The sequence below is a fragment of the Anabrus simplex genome, chromosome 1 (assembly GCF_040414725.1).
Source record: "Anabrus simplex isolate iqAnaSimp1 chromosome 1, ASM4041472v1, whole genome shotgun sequence".
Lineage (NCBI taxonomy): Eukaryota > Metazoa > Arthropoda > Insecta > Orthoptera > Tettigoniidae > Anabrus > Anabrus simplex.
This window is the reverse complement of record NC_090265.1, coordinates 1,633,930,199-1,633,945,106: the sequence shown is the minus strand read 5'-3', so window position 1 is coordinate 1,633,945,106 and position 14,908 is coordinate 1,633,930,199.

Below are 14,908 nucleotides of genomic sequence, written 5' to 3'. Positions count from 1 at the left end.
CACTCACTTTGAGAAGCTATTTTATATGCCGTGGTGCATACTATCCGCACGGCAAGAAAAAATACATTTTTCAGCTCTAAACTATCTTTAACCTTTGCCATTAATCTTTCGTGTTATTCAGTAGCTGTGTATAATTTGCCGACTTTGGAAAGCCTGTTCAATGCATTGTGATATCGTCCGAGTTGCCGCCATGTAGTATCTGTCTATACCAGGGGTCTTCAATTAATTTTCCCTGGGATTCGGATGGATGGTAACATTGTAATATTTAGTTGAATGAGACACGTGTTGGTCTTGCTTACGGTGATTGGTTACTCCGTATAATAATCAGAGAAAAACGCAAATACGGTGTATATTAATATCAATTAGCACTGTATTTCCCTGCATCTTTTAAACTTCAACCAGCTGACTGTTTAGATAGGATACATTCTTATAATAAACGATATTTTAGATAAAATATATTTTAAATTCAGTGTTCAAACGTACATTTAAAATATATATAATTCAACCCACCCAACCTTAGCGAGAGAAGTGTCATTCGTAACATATGCATACATACATACATACATACATACATACATACATACATACATACATACATACATACTGAACCCTTGAGTCCATACTGAGGGATACCTACCTTTCTATGGCCTATCAGCAAAGCTCATGAGATCTGTCTCTTGGGTCGTATCGGGTTCTTCGTCACTTGCTGAGGTAATGGTAGGGTTCAGTAATTCTAATCTATCTACTGGAATGAAAGGTCTGTTTAAAAGATTCCTATTTATTCAGGAAATTTTGAAGCCTTCTTTTATGTCAACGGTATCATAGAAGTCAACTGTGTCCACTGGACACCACAATCATTTTTACATAAACGTCAGAACACTGGTGTGAGACTTGATCGTAACTGCCTGACGGGCATTCATACTAGAAACCATTGTCTCAATTATTAATCATTTAAGAAAGGAAAGTCTGGAAATCCTTAAATTCGGCTTCCAAGTGAGACCACATGTACCATCATAGTGATTCGTTATGGTCCAGCTCTCCTAACACGAACTCTGGACTCTGAGTATAATTAAGGCCGTCCAATCGGTGTGTGCCACACAGTGGTTCTACGGCATGGACCCTTAATTGAATCGATGTGACCTGCGTCTATGTCATGGACCGACATCTAATCTTCTAAGTTACTCTAAATTCATTGTGGATGATGACCGCAAGGAAAGGATGCTACAATGACATATGGCCCTAATCTAAGTCACTGAGGTTGATGACCCCCTGACCATCCAAGTTTCTAGGCTGAAGGCTAAACACAATTAAGTTACGTCGGTTGATGACCAAAGTTCCACTTTACTATCCCCAGCACATTCACTGTTCAATCAATCAAAGTTCAATACTTACAACAATAGCAATGCTCACAAACTTTGTGGCAGTAAAATCCATTTCCTTCGGATATGTCCCTTTAATCGTTACTTTATTTTTTAATATTCCCCAGAAAACAAACTAAAATTTCCAGAATGCATCTCCAAGTTATTCGCTTGATTAAAGTTATTTCAAAATGCGGTTTTCACTGAATTTAATAATTAAATAAATTTAAATGATTTTAACGAAATGTTAAAGATCAGTAAATTTTATCTCCGCGGACTCTGGTTTCTTCACAAATTCCTACGCAGCTGTGATGTGAATTCAATATTGCGATGTTTATCTGGCTGGAAAAGAATTGTTACATAATTCATGTCCAGTTATATATCTTGTCTTGTGATCTCACACTTTTAAAATCTAATCTAGTCCTAACCGTTATTAACACTTGGATATCCTAATAATCTACGTACAAACCAAACAACTCGCCATATAATTACGATGTCACATCTCGTCATACCATTATGAATTTTGCACACCCCTCACAGACAAGCCGATCATCACAGCCATCGCTCTATATTTTGGACAACCCTGAATTTGGTTACTCTGTTCCTTATACTCAAATTTCGTGATTTCAAATGTTCATTACGTCCCCAATTACAGTATTTCACAATACTCAGATCATTACCAGCTATGAATTTCAACTAAATCCAGCATTTTAACATTTCCCTGGCCGAGAATACAGTACAATCTCAACTCCACGCCTGTCCCGTTATCATAGCTGAGGTCTCTCATCCCCCGAGTTCGCTTGGCAGTTACACGAAACACCTGGTTTATTCACAGTTGATTGGCTTCTCAAAATGCTCCCTTTAAACTCTGCCGACATAATTAAACAAATACGATATTCTAACCAACAAAATGCACAGGTTATGCTTCAAGATGCCCACACTAATTATTCGCGTCGCCAATTATTACCGCTATGGATTTCTATGAATTTCTTTCCATTCTCAACATTATAAAATATTCCTCGGGCTATCATGTCCCGGCTTCAAATGACAGGACTCTAACCTGATTCGCACATCTCATCTCAACTCATATAAAACATTCCTCGGGCTTCCGTGTCCCGGCTTCAATGACAGGTCCAACCTGATTCACAAATCTCATATCAACAAACTAACCTCTGTTTCCCAGCTCCACAATTATCATCGACAAAGAACTGGAATAAAATCCTTACTAGAAATCTCGACGTCTAATATCGCACAATGCATTAATCATGAATAACTTCGCATAAATGATATCGTATTTAATAACTTGATTTTTTTATGAACAAAGTGACTGAAAGATTCTACTAGATCTTTTTATTGTCAGTCAGACACAGTTTAAAATGAGCTTAGAAAAACGTTTCTCTTCGTGACCAAATTCATCACCCTAGGTTCTCACTCGACAGCGCGCTTCCACTCGATTGAAAATGAGTAACCATGGATTATTATTATTATTAACGTCAAATTGCAGACAGGAAAAATTTACGTCGAATGAACATCTTAATTTGACGTCACAAAATATAGGCAGTACACTCACACGGATGACGATCTACATTGGACGTGATATCACTTCGGAACCCTATTCAATAACTTTTTACAACATTATACGGCACTCGCAAGACTTCAAAATTTTATCCAAGTGGAAAATAAAACAAATGACTCTTTTAGTCGTACTCTCACATTTACAAAACTTAGTAGGGGTGACCACTGCGTCGTATATCCCCATTCAAATACACTTTTTGAGATCACGAGACAAGGTATAAGAGGTAGTAAGATGGAAAGTCACCTACCTCATGTCGTCACGCCAGTGTTCGTCATAGGGCTCACCTACGACCCTGGCACTTTATTTAGCCATTTTTACATTCATGGCTTCACAGTTTATTATTATTTTCTTCAGGTTTCCTGGAATAAAGCATAAAAAAAAAGAAAATACCCTTCACTTGTTTGTTGAGCGCACACGATGGACTATAATTGTTTCCGCACACGAATTAATTAATCACATTAGAATTTATTCAGTACTTTGACCGTCTTATCTGGTACAATTATTTCACTCAAGAAAATTATCCCCTCATGGACTCAAGACTTAGCCGCAATGGCTAAAATCTGCAGTTGAACTCAGTCTACTTTCGTTGTTTGATTTCGCAGAGCAGCTCAACAATTTTTCGTCCGCTTTGTATCACAAATGCCGGAGAAGGAGAGTTCGTCATGGCGTCCCTTCATATTTATAGCAGTTACCCCCTCTCTTCGGATATCTCCCTTTGCCGCCAAGAAAATTTCTATAAATTTTCTGACTTACCTAAACTGTAATTTCAAGAGTTTTGAAAGTGACTACATGCTTGCTACATTTCTGGCGGTAGTGTTCATGGACATTTAAAAATTTTACGGGTTCGATTTGTGAGATGATTGACCCCCTTTGATAGGCACTATATTTTTTTGACTTGGCTTGGTCACGCCATGTACACGCGCTTTGAAATAGTTCACAAAAATGACTTGAGATTCTTCCGCCGTTGACACGTGTGGCTGACGTCACGTACCCCAGAGCGTGGGACCGAAGGTAATCACCCCCTAGTCACGTGTCAAATCCATGCTATCAAGAATCCAACTTTGAAATGATTGTCGATTTTTGCATAATGTTCTTAGGGCACAAAGCTCATGGGTTCAATACATACATACATACATACATACATACATACATACATACATACATACATACATACATACATACATACATACATACATACATACATACATACATACATACATACATACAACTTCATTATATATTATTATTCCTTCCAATTTTCAATCTGCAAGCCTCTGTGAATTAACTAAATGCCTCCTCAATCCTCTATTTGTAACTAGGTGCATAGGTTGCTAGGACAATAATAAACTCGGTGATGGAGTGTGGGAAAAGTTATAGGGAAACCAAGACGGCGATAGTTAGACTCAGTTTTTTATGACTTGATAATAAGAGGTGTCCACCTCTATCTTCTTCATTTTCTTCTTTCTTTCTTTCTTTCTTTCTTTCTTTCTTTCTTTCTTTCTTTCTCTTTCTTAATCCGTTTACCCTCCAGGGTTGGTTTTCCTCTCGGATTCGGCGAGGGATCCCACCTCCACCGCCTCAGAGGCAGTGTCCTGAAGCGTGGGACTTTGGGTCGGGGATACAACTGGGGGGGAGGGCCTTGTGGAGGGCATGGGAAGATTCGAAGGGATACACATGGAAGAGGGAAGAAAGTTCGGTATCACGGAAAACCACGAAAACCACTTCGAGGATGGCTGAGGAGGGAATCGAACCCCCATCTACTCAGCTGACCTCCCGAGATTGAGTGGACCCCGTTCCAGTCCTCATACCACTTTTTAAATTTCGTGTCAGAGCCGGGAATCGAATCCGGGCCTCTGGGGGTGGCAGCTGATCACGCTAACTACTACACCACAGAGGTACAGACCTCTCGCTATCAAGTCATTAAAAACGAGTCCGGCTCCATGGCTAAATGGTTAGCGTGCTGGCCTTTGGGCACAGGGATCCCGGGTTCGATTCCCGGCAGGGTCAGGAATTTGAACCATAATTGGTTAATTTCGCTGGCACGGGGGCTGGGTGTATGTGTCGTCTTCATTGTCATTTCATCCTCATCATAGCGCGCAGGTCGCCTGCGGGAGTCAAATGAAACAACCTGCATCTGGCAAGCCGAACTTGTCCTCGGACACTCCCGGCACTAAAAGCCATACGCCATTTCATTTCATTAAAAACTAAGTCTATCACCGTCTTGGTCTTTCTATATTTCTACCACCCTCCATGGCCGATTTTATTATTTTCTTAGTAACCTATGCTCCTCCATTCGCCTCACATGACCCCATTAAGGAAGCCAGTGTGTACGTGCAGCTTCATCCATATAGTTTATTCCTAATTTAGCCTTTATTTCCTCACTCCGAATTCCCTCATGCCATTGTTCCCACCTGTTTGTACCAGCAATCATCCCCGCTACTTTCCTGTCTGTCACTAGCAGCCTGTGAATGTATCTAGAGTCCACTTAGTTTTCACTCCTGTAATGCAAAGTTGGTCTGAAGACAAACAGTTGACTTCTTTCTCACAGAATACTGTTGAGCTCACTGTATTAGCTTTACTGCACCTTGATTCAATTTCACTTAATATACTACCATCCTAGGAGAATACACATCTTAAGCAATTGAAATCGTCTACCTGTTCCAATTTTGTGTTCCCAAAATACATTCACTTCTATTATATTTCAGGCCTTCTGACATCACGACAGTCATAGAAAGGCTAATTTTCATACCATACTGATTGCATCTGTTTTCAAGTTCCAAGATATTAGAGTGCAGCCTTTCAGCACAATCGGCCATTAAGATCAAGTCGTCGGCATAGGCCAAACTGCTTACTATATTTCAACTAAACTGAATCCCTTCCTGCCACTTTATAACTTCCAGTCCATGATCCATGTAAACTATGAACAAAGAAAGTGTAAGTACATTGAACCAAGAACGCATTCTACAATTATCTTACTGCGGCTCGATTGTCAACATACATACCTTTGACGGTATGTAATAACCTAACTTTTATCCCACAATTCCTCAGTATGATTGGAGTGTTTTCCCATACCTTTTCTTGATGTACGAAACACAAACATTTCTATCGCATTATTCTTCTTTTTCTTCTTATTTTTCTTTTCCACGTCTTTTCCCTACAGCCAGCGACCGTACGTCGCGAGTTGGGTGGTGGAAAATTACCCGACTCCCTTCAAGGCTTATGCCCCGGTGCACCATTCTAGGTAAATATGAGGCGTTATGAAAGCATGGTAGAACTCTTGCCGTGGTATTGTCATTAACGTGTTGCATCATTCTTAATTCTTGGTTTCGACACCGCTGTTTCTTGACAATCATTTTTCTCCCGCGGAAGTAATTCGAAGTACAGTTCAGAAGGCTGTGATGAGTTCGACAGTCACGTGTCTCAGATTTATCCAGTTGTTTACGTTTTGTCCGTCAACTGTCTTTTTATTTCTAGGACGAGTATTCTTATTCTTTATCTGTTTACTCTCCAGGATGGGTTTTTCCTCGGACTCAGCGAAGGATTGCACCTCTACCGCCTCAAGGGCAGTGTCCTGGAGCGTGAGACATTGGGTCGGAGATACAACTGGGGAGGATGACCAGTACCTCGCCCAGGCGGCCTCACCTGCTATGCTGAACAGGGGCCTTGCAGGGGGAGGGGAAGATTGGAAGGGATAGACAAGGAAGAGGGAAGGAAGCATCTGTGGCCTTAAGTGAGGTACCATCCCGGCATTTGCCTGGAGGAGAAGTGGGAACAACGGAAAACCACTTCCAGGATGGCTGAGGTGGGAATCGAACCCACTTCTACTCAGTTGACCTCCCGAGTCTGAGAGGACCCAGTTCCAGCACTCGTACCACTTTTCAAATTTCGTGGCAGAGCCGGGAATCGAACCCCGGCCTCCGAGGGTGGCAGCTAATCACACTAACCACTACAGCACAGAGGCGGACCACTTATTTCTAAGATTAAGTAATTTGGTTTCGTTAGTTTAGGTTATCAATATCAGCCGATATGGAAAAGGAAGGGCGAATGAGAGCGACATATTTTAGTGCATTTGAAACAGAAATACTCATTGACTTAGATGATTTCTGGGCGAAACAGACCGAGCGATTTGGTTGTGTGGTTACGGTCGCTTGCATTCACGAAAGAGTGGGTTCGAGCCCCACTGTCGACAGTACTGAAGACGGTTTCCCGTGGTTTTCCATTTTCACGTCAGGCAAATGCCGGGGCTGTACCTTAATTAAGGCCATATTCGCTTCCTTCCCTTTCCTATCCCATCATCGCCATAGGACCTATCTATATCGGTGTGACGTAAAGCAAATTGTAGTAATAAAATAAATAAATTGGCGGAACAGGATTATTTCTAGGAGTAGGGAACTCGAGTCGGTAACGAGGACGTTACAGTCTCCTTTTCCACTCGAAACCTGTTTTGAAACGAAGAGACCGCCAGTCTTCAAGTCTCTTTCTCTCTGTTCACCTTCCTTAAGATACTGCAGATATACGAGATGTGTCAAATTCATTTTAACGATACGATCGCGGCACTTTGGATGCACGCAGTGTGAGGTAAATAATAATGATAAGAAGAAGAAGAATGACGTGTGGGCTCCGCAGCGGCCTGGTGCAGGTCTTTCGAGTTGACGCCTGAGAGGCGACCTGCGCGTCTGTGAGAATGGGGCCGTACCTCTGACGAAGATTCTAATGCTTAAGGCGACGCACTCACCCACTCCTAGAACCATCGGTATTAACCAATGAAGGTTAAACTTTCGACCCACCCGGGATCGAAGCCTGGACCCGCTTGGACCAAAGGTCAGTATGCTAACCATTTATCCAAATATAAACTGGTGTCCTCATCCCGAAGTGGTGGGTGCAGCTCTTTTCAGGTACAAGTACCATTTCAACCACTTACCGGCCCTCCTGCCAATCTGAAATTTCTGTTAGCACCGAGAATTGAACCCGCGCCACCGAGGACGGCAGCTAAACGTCACGCTACGGAGGCAGACAATGTGAGGTTATATCGCTCACTCATGACCGGCAGACTTTTAAATTGGATCACGACACTTTAAATGCATGCAATATACTACTTACTCGTGAGGTTAGAAAGCCTCGGTTACATGCTTAACGGCTCGCTCACGACCGGTAAACTTTAAAGCGTGGTAAGCAAATCAAACCAAACCCCATGGCACTACAGTTCTTGAAGGGCCTTGGCCTACCAAGCGACCGCTGCTCAGCCCGAAGGTCTGCAGATTACGAGGTGTCATGTGGTCAGCAGGACGAATCCTCTCGGTCGTTATTCTTGGCTTTCTAGACCGGGGCCGCTATCTCATCGTCAGATAGCTCCTCAATTCTAATTACGTAGGCTGAGTGGACCTCGAACCAGCCCTCAGGTCCAGGTAAAAATCCCCGACCTGGCCGGAAATCGAACTCCGGGGCCTTCGGGTAAGAGGCAGGCACGCTACCCCTACACTACGGGGCCGGTTTTAAGCGTGGTAACACGTAAAAAAATCAAAATCCATTTTACCACAGTTTTAAGTCGTAACCGAGGTTGACGCACCCGAGCATCAGAGCGGATGAGCCCTTGTAGGTGGGTAAGGGATTGAAATTCCCTCAGAGGTAGTGTCTGTACTCCATGTTCGAAGCTGCCTCACTTCCTGCTGGCAGTAGCTGTAAACTGCCCGATGCGAGGTTGTAGCGACAGGCGGTGGTGAATTCCGTCACAACCTCGTCAAGAAGAATACCCCATAGCGCAGCGACGACGACGAGGCCTTTTCATTCCACGCCCGAAGGGCGGAGCGGGCCACTCAGGGGGTAACGCCCTCTGTCAGGCCAGGAGAAGTGGTATAAGCAGGAGACGTGCAGAATGAAGAAGAGGGGAAAAGGAAAATATTATATGGTGGAGGAGGAATGAAGAGGGCCCCTTGGCTAGGGAGATGCGAATGAGGGAAGGTGTGCAGTGTAGGTTTAAACGAGAGTGCCAGGGTTTAGGTGAATGGTGAGGAATTAGAGTGTTGCAGCGATATTGCATGAAGAAGTGGTGAGGAGTTTGTTGAGGTCAATTGTCGGAGGTGGTGGGAAGAAGGAACGAGTTGGGGTAGAGGGTGGACGGAAGTGATAACGAGGTTGATATGGACAAGGGGCTGGCCGGGTTCGACGACGTGTGTTGGTGGAGGTGGATCAGGCTTCGGATGACACAACTGCACAGTGTTTGGTGAGTGCTGCTGGCGGTGGTGACGACGCTGGTGGTGCGGCTTCTGCTGAGGCAGTGGCGATCGTAACCGGTGGCGTGGCAGATGCTTCTTCAGTTTGCTGGTGTTGCAAGTAGCGTGGTGGGATGTAGAGGGGACTGGGTCGTTCAGGGATAGGTGGCATGGGAAGGGATGAGGGCATAACTGGTGAAGGATGGGAGTATATGAGCGTGTTGATGGGAACACAAGGTGAGGGCGGACGTCCAATGGTGAAGTCATCCGCTTGCTGTATTAAGTCCGGCATGGAGCTTGAAATATAGATGATGAGCCACCCGGCCGGTCAAGAAGGATGAGGAGATTCTTCGGTGAAGTATCGAAGTTCGGACATGTGCGATTTCTGAGAGGTCGACGAAAGACGTCGCAAAAGCCCCTGAGGGCCATGGCCTACAAAGTGACGTTGCTCATCCCGCAGGCCTGCAGATTCCGAGGTGCCATGTGGTCAGCACGACGAATCCTCTCGGCCGTTATTCTTAGCTTTCTGGACCGGGGCCGCTATTTCACCGTCGAATAGCCCCATAATGGTAATCACATTGGACCTAGAAACAGTCCTTAGATCCAGGTAAGAATCCTTGACCTCGCAGGGAATCGAACCCGGGACCTCCGGATAATAAGCAGGCAGGCTACCCCTACACGCCGGGGGCTTTGTTTCCGCCCTTCAAAAAATCAGACTACCTCTACGAGGTTGACCCCGCAACTTTGGGATGCAGAGGCCGACAACGATACGGTAATCGGCTGTATTAAATTAATATTGTATGTTTGTTTCCGGCTCCATGGCTAAATGGTTAGCGTGCTGACCTTTCGTCACAGGGGTCCCGGGTTCGAGTTCCGGCAGGGTCAGGAATTTTGGTTAATATCGCTGGCACGTGAAATGGGTGTATGTGTCGTCTTCATCATTTTATCCTCATCACGACGCGCAGGACGTCTGAAAGACCTGCACCTGGCGAGCCCAACCTGTCCTCGGACACTCCCGGCACTAAAAGCCATACGCCATTTCATCTCATGTATGCTTGTGAGTTTTTCTTCTCTTTTGCAGTCTCCACAGCTTGATTTCTCCGTTTGTTTTGGAGCCAGCCCATAAGCGATCAGATATGAAAGAAATGAATGCAAGGTTAGGTCACGTCAGTTATGGTTGACCTTAACCGAGCTATTTCGTTGCTCAGACAGCCTTGAGGAGGAAAAACTAAGCACGTCATGAACCAGAAACACCTGAATTGCGGTCGGTATACGTCATAGGTGTGACGTAGGTTTGCGCCGACTGGGAAGCTCCACAGGTCTAGCAGGTGAAGGGCAAAAGCCGCCTGCAGGCAGCCAGCTGACCTCGTAAGATGAACACAAACACGGGAGTTCGTTGTTAAATATTTTCCACGATCCAAGGTGAAATGAAATTCACACGTCAATATTTTTGTTGTAATGCACTCGTCAAACCAAGACCCAGGGCCTTAATGGCGAAGCGCAGCACAAATCTCATGTGTTCATCGTTAAAAGTTTATCATGAACGTCAATAAGGACGATCTTCGTACCTAGCTTTATCGGCGTACTGTATCTCTGTACAATAATAATAATAATAATAATAATAATAATAATAATAGGGAACATGCATGATCCGGGCTTTTAATTAAAAATATGCTAATCTGATTCAAAATTGCATGCAGAATTCAAAAATGTGATCAGAATGTACAAATAATAACTCCAAACATGATAAAAATCTACGAAAATGTTACGTCACGCAAGTACGCGATCTCATTGGCCTGACGTCATCGTACAGGTTGACTGAATTAGCAGACGAAATAACACATAGTGTGCTGTGAGAAGCAGGATACACTTCGCGTATTTCTACTTTACGTTAGTGTCTAGTATGGTTAAATTCGAGGTCTATACATTGGATAATAATCTGAGTGGTATATTTTAGACTTAAAATGAATCCTGCGCAGACAGTGAGGCAGAAAACTTATAAATGGTGTAGAGTTCCGATGTGCAATAGCACATCGCATACCATACCAAACAAATTGTTTATAAACGTTCCAAAGACGCTAAAACTGGGGAACATGGATTTTGGCGAGCTGGAGAAATGCTGATGATATATCGGAAAAGTCTACAGTTTATTTTTTTTGAAGATTTTAACGTAAGATGAATTTGTTTGAATTTTCAAATCACTTTTCCATGTCAGCTGTTCTAGTGGTAAAACTTTAAATTTTAATGTATGATGCTTTATTTAAATGCTTCAATTACATCTTGGAATATGAAAGTAATAAACAGTGCATTAAATAATGCTGATTATTAAAGTATTCTCCAAACCTAACCTATGTTTTGGGTGATCCATGTCAAGATAATAAATCAAAGGGGTTATGAACCATTTTGACAGCTCTAATTCTACCAATATATCTTGGCATGGGACAGTTATGTATGTCTTTATTGAAGAGCTTAATTGGTAAAGAAATTTAGGCTATATCTAAATACTCTATAATGTAACAAAGAATAGGCGTGTACATCATGAAAGGAAACAACGTGAATTTAACAAATGTATACCTCTACACAAAACCAATGCTTGTCTGTTGGGGTCTTATAAGTTAACAATGCTCAATTATAATAATTATCATAATATTAATGAAATAAATAATATAAGTGCATACAGGTGAAGATAGTGATGTAGGTGTTTAAAATATTATCCATCTTAGCCTAAGTTTTAGGTTATACAAGCCAAGTCAATAAACCGAAGGGTAAAAATACCGCGCGAGTTGGCTGTGCGGTTAGGAACGCGCAGCTGTGTGCTCGCATCCGGGAGATAGTGAGTTTTGAACCCCACTGCCGGCAGCCCTGAAGATGATTTTCCGTGGTTTCCCATTTTCACACCAGGCAAATGCTGAGGCTGTACCTAAGGCCACGGCCGCTTTGTTCCCATTCCTAGGCCTTTCCTGTTCCATCGTCGCCATAAGACCTATATGTGACGGTGTGACGTAAAGCAAACAGCAAAAAAAAAAGGTCACAGCACCCAAAGACATTCCTGTATTGAGCGACTAAAATGTCACCAGGACACTTTTCTTTCCTGATATGCTCAGCTTGTTAAAAGCCAAATGTAATTAATGTTACTGGCTTCACGCTCCGCTAACTACTTCTACGATTTTCGGAGACCCCGATGTGCAGGAATTTAGTCCTGCAGGAGTTATTTTACGTGCCAGTAAATCTACCGACACGAGGCTGACGTATTTGAGCACCTTCAACTACCACCGGACTGAACCAGGATCGAACCTGCCAAGTTGGGGTCAGAAGGCCAGCACCTCAACAGTCTGAACCACTCAGCCCGACTTGTGAAAACTAGATGAAGTCATATTTATCTTTATCATGTTTAACTTTTTCCCTCCACAAAGATATTTAATTCTCTTTCATGGGCCCCGGAAGTGGGTAGGCCAGTTGTCCCAACCATAAATATATATTTTTTTGGGAATGATAGATTATGGCCCTATAGTACTATGATCTTTCTTTCTTTCCTTCTTTCTTTCTTAATCAGTTTATCCTTCAGGGTTGGTTTTCTCTCGGACTCAGCGAGGGATTTCACCTCTACCACTTCAAGGGCAGTGTCCTGGAACGTGAGACTTTGAGTATGGTGATGAAACTGGTGAGGAGGGCCATTACCTCGCCCAGGCGGCCTCACCTGTTATGCTCAACAGGGGCCTTGTTGGAGGATGGGAGGATCGGAAGGGATAGACAAGGAAGAGGGAAGGAAACGGCCGTGGCCTTAGGTGCCTGGAGGAGAAGTAGGAAAGTACTAAAAACCACTTCGAGGATGGCTGAGGTGAGATTCGAAACCCTTCCACACAGTTGACCTCCCGAGGCTGAGTAGACCCCGTTCTAGCCCTCGTACTATTTGTTTTCAACTTTCATGGCAGAGCCGGGAATCGAAACCGGGCCTCCGGGAGTGGCACACATTAACCACTACACCACAGAAGCGGACGAGTACTATAATGCTACCTATATGTTTATGTTAGTGCTGAAATCCGATTTCTTACTTTACTAATGCTGAAAGCCCGAAAATGTAATGTTATTCTTTAATAGGGGAATCAGTCTAGAAGGAAATGTTGAAAGTGATGTGATATCTATCCAGGTTCGTTGTTATCCTAATACTATGGGTTACAGTACATTGCACGTATATAAAAGACGCCACTTACAAACTTGCTTGTTATCCGCGAATTTCTGCTGCCACAAAAGTCATTATTTTTCAAGAATGGTGACATTTACACATGCTAGATTGTCTGATTGTGCTGTTTTGAACCTTTCTTCTGTCATTTTGAAGTTATTCGCGATCATGAATAATAAACAATCGGCTTTTAGCAACGGCTGATGCACAACGGCTGGTAGAGCTCCATGCGGTACTGGATCGTGACGTCACAGCGCGCCGCTTACGTCAGAGGCCGTTTCACTCGCCTTGCGGAAAGGCACTATTAAATATTTTTTTAATGGTAGAAAACAAGGCAACATACCACAATGTAATACGTTTACGTACTATTTCATTGGTGTACTTTTCAAAAAAAATATTTTTGAAAATGATGCATGTTCCCAATTGCTCCGAGGTATCTGTGGAACAGCAGAGGTGAAAGAAGGTGCGGGGGTGAACGGGTCTCAAAATACGAAATTAAAGTTAAGATAAATTTTAACAAGGTTATATTTTCTTCGCAAAATCAAGAAATAACAAGAATGGCAGGTACAGAGTAGCAAGGCAACAAAAGTACAATTACAGTATTCACAGGATTTGGGCTTCGAGCCCCGGACTCACAATTCTTGAACAATTAGCCCAACTTTACGATATACACAATTCAACAAAGGGGCAGAAGACCCCTATCATGCCCAGGAGCACTTGCTCCCAATTACACAGTAAAGCCTCCTCGAGGCGCGCAGGAAACAAAATTTTTAGAAAGAGCAATCTGCTCTTAAGTACGAGCCTATCCAAGGCCACACCAAATTCCACTTTCAAATTGTCCTCCAAGGACACGAAAACAGGGGGAAAATACCCAACCTACTGAGGCCTATTAAGTAAGGAAAGGTTAATTACGTGGCCTCTAAAATACCAACTTGAGAGGAGGCGTTCTTGCACTCCTAACACACTTTATATAAAACCTACTTGGCACTAGGCCGTTACTGCAAGGGCTAATCCCATACTAAAGAGGTGACTTTAGAATGAAACAATTTACATTACGTTAAGGAAGAAACGGTTGTGAAAAATAAGTTCACCTCAATGCAATATGAGTGGGAGCTCGAGAGGGATAAGCACTCTCTATCCCAATATGTAGCCTAAAAGAGAATAGATACTAAGTGTCTTTACATTTTAGGGAAAAGTTACATGGTGGAAAGCTTCGGACCTGCCCCGAGAGTTAAATTGCTGAGCTAACAAGAAAATAAGTTATTAATTTAATTATTAAGAGGCACTTCCCGCCCCCTGCTACGTACTTTACACACAGAAAGATGTTACTGAAGTGGCGCGGAGACCCGAAAATCAGCAGTTTATATACTCTCGCGGAAAGTTCGAGGCGTTTCAGGAATGAGAACACCCTCCCACAAGAATTTTATTGGCTAGGGTTAAGCAACATATCCCTGTTGAGGAAGATACACCTGATTGGTCATAAATTAATTAAAGAAATTCGGGATTGGCTAAATTCAAAACAAGGGGAAAGAAAGGGTTATACAGCCAACTTAAACAATAACAGAAAGACATTTAACAAGGAACA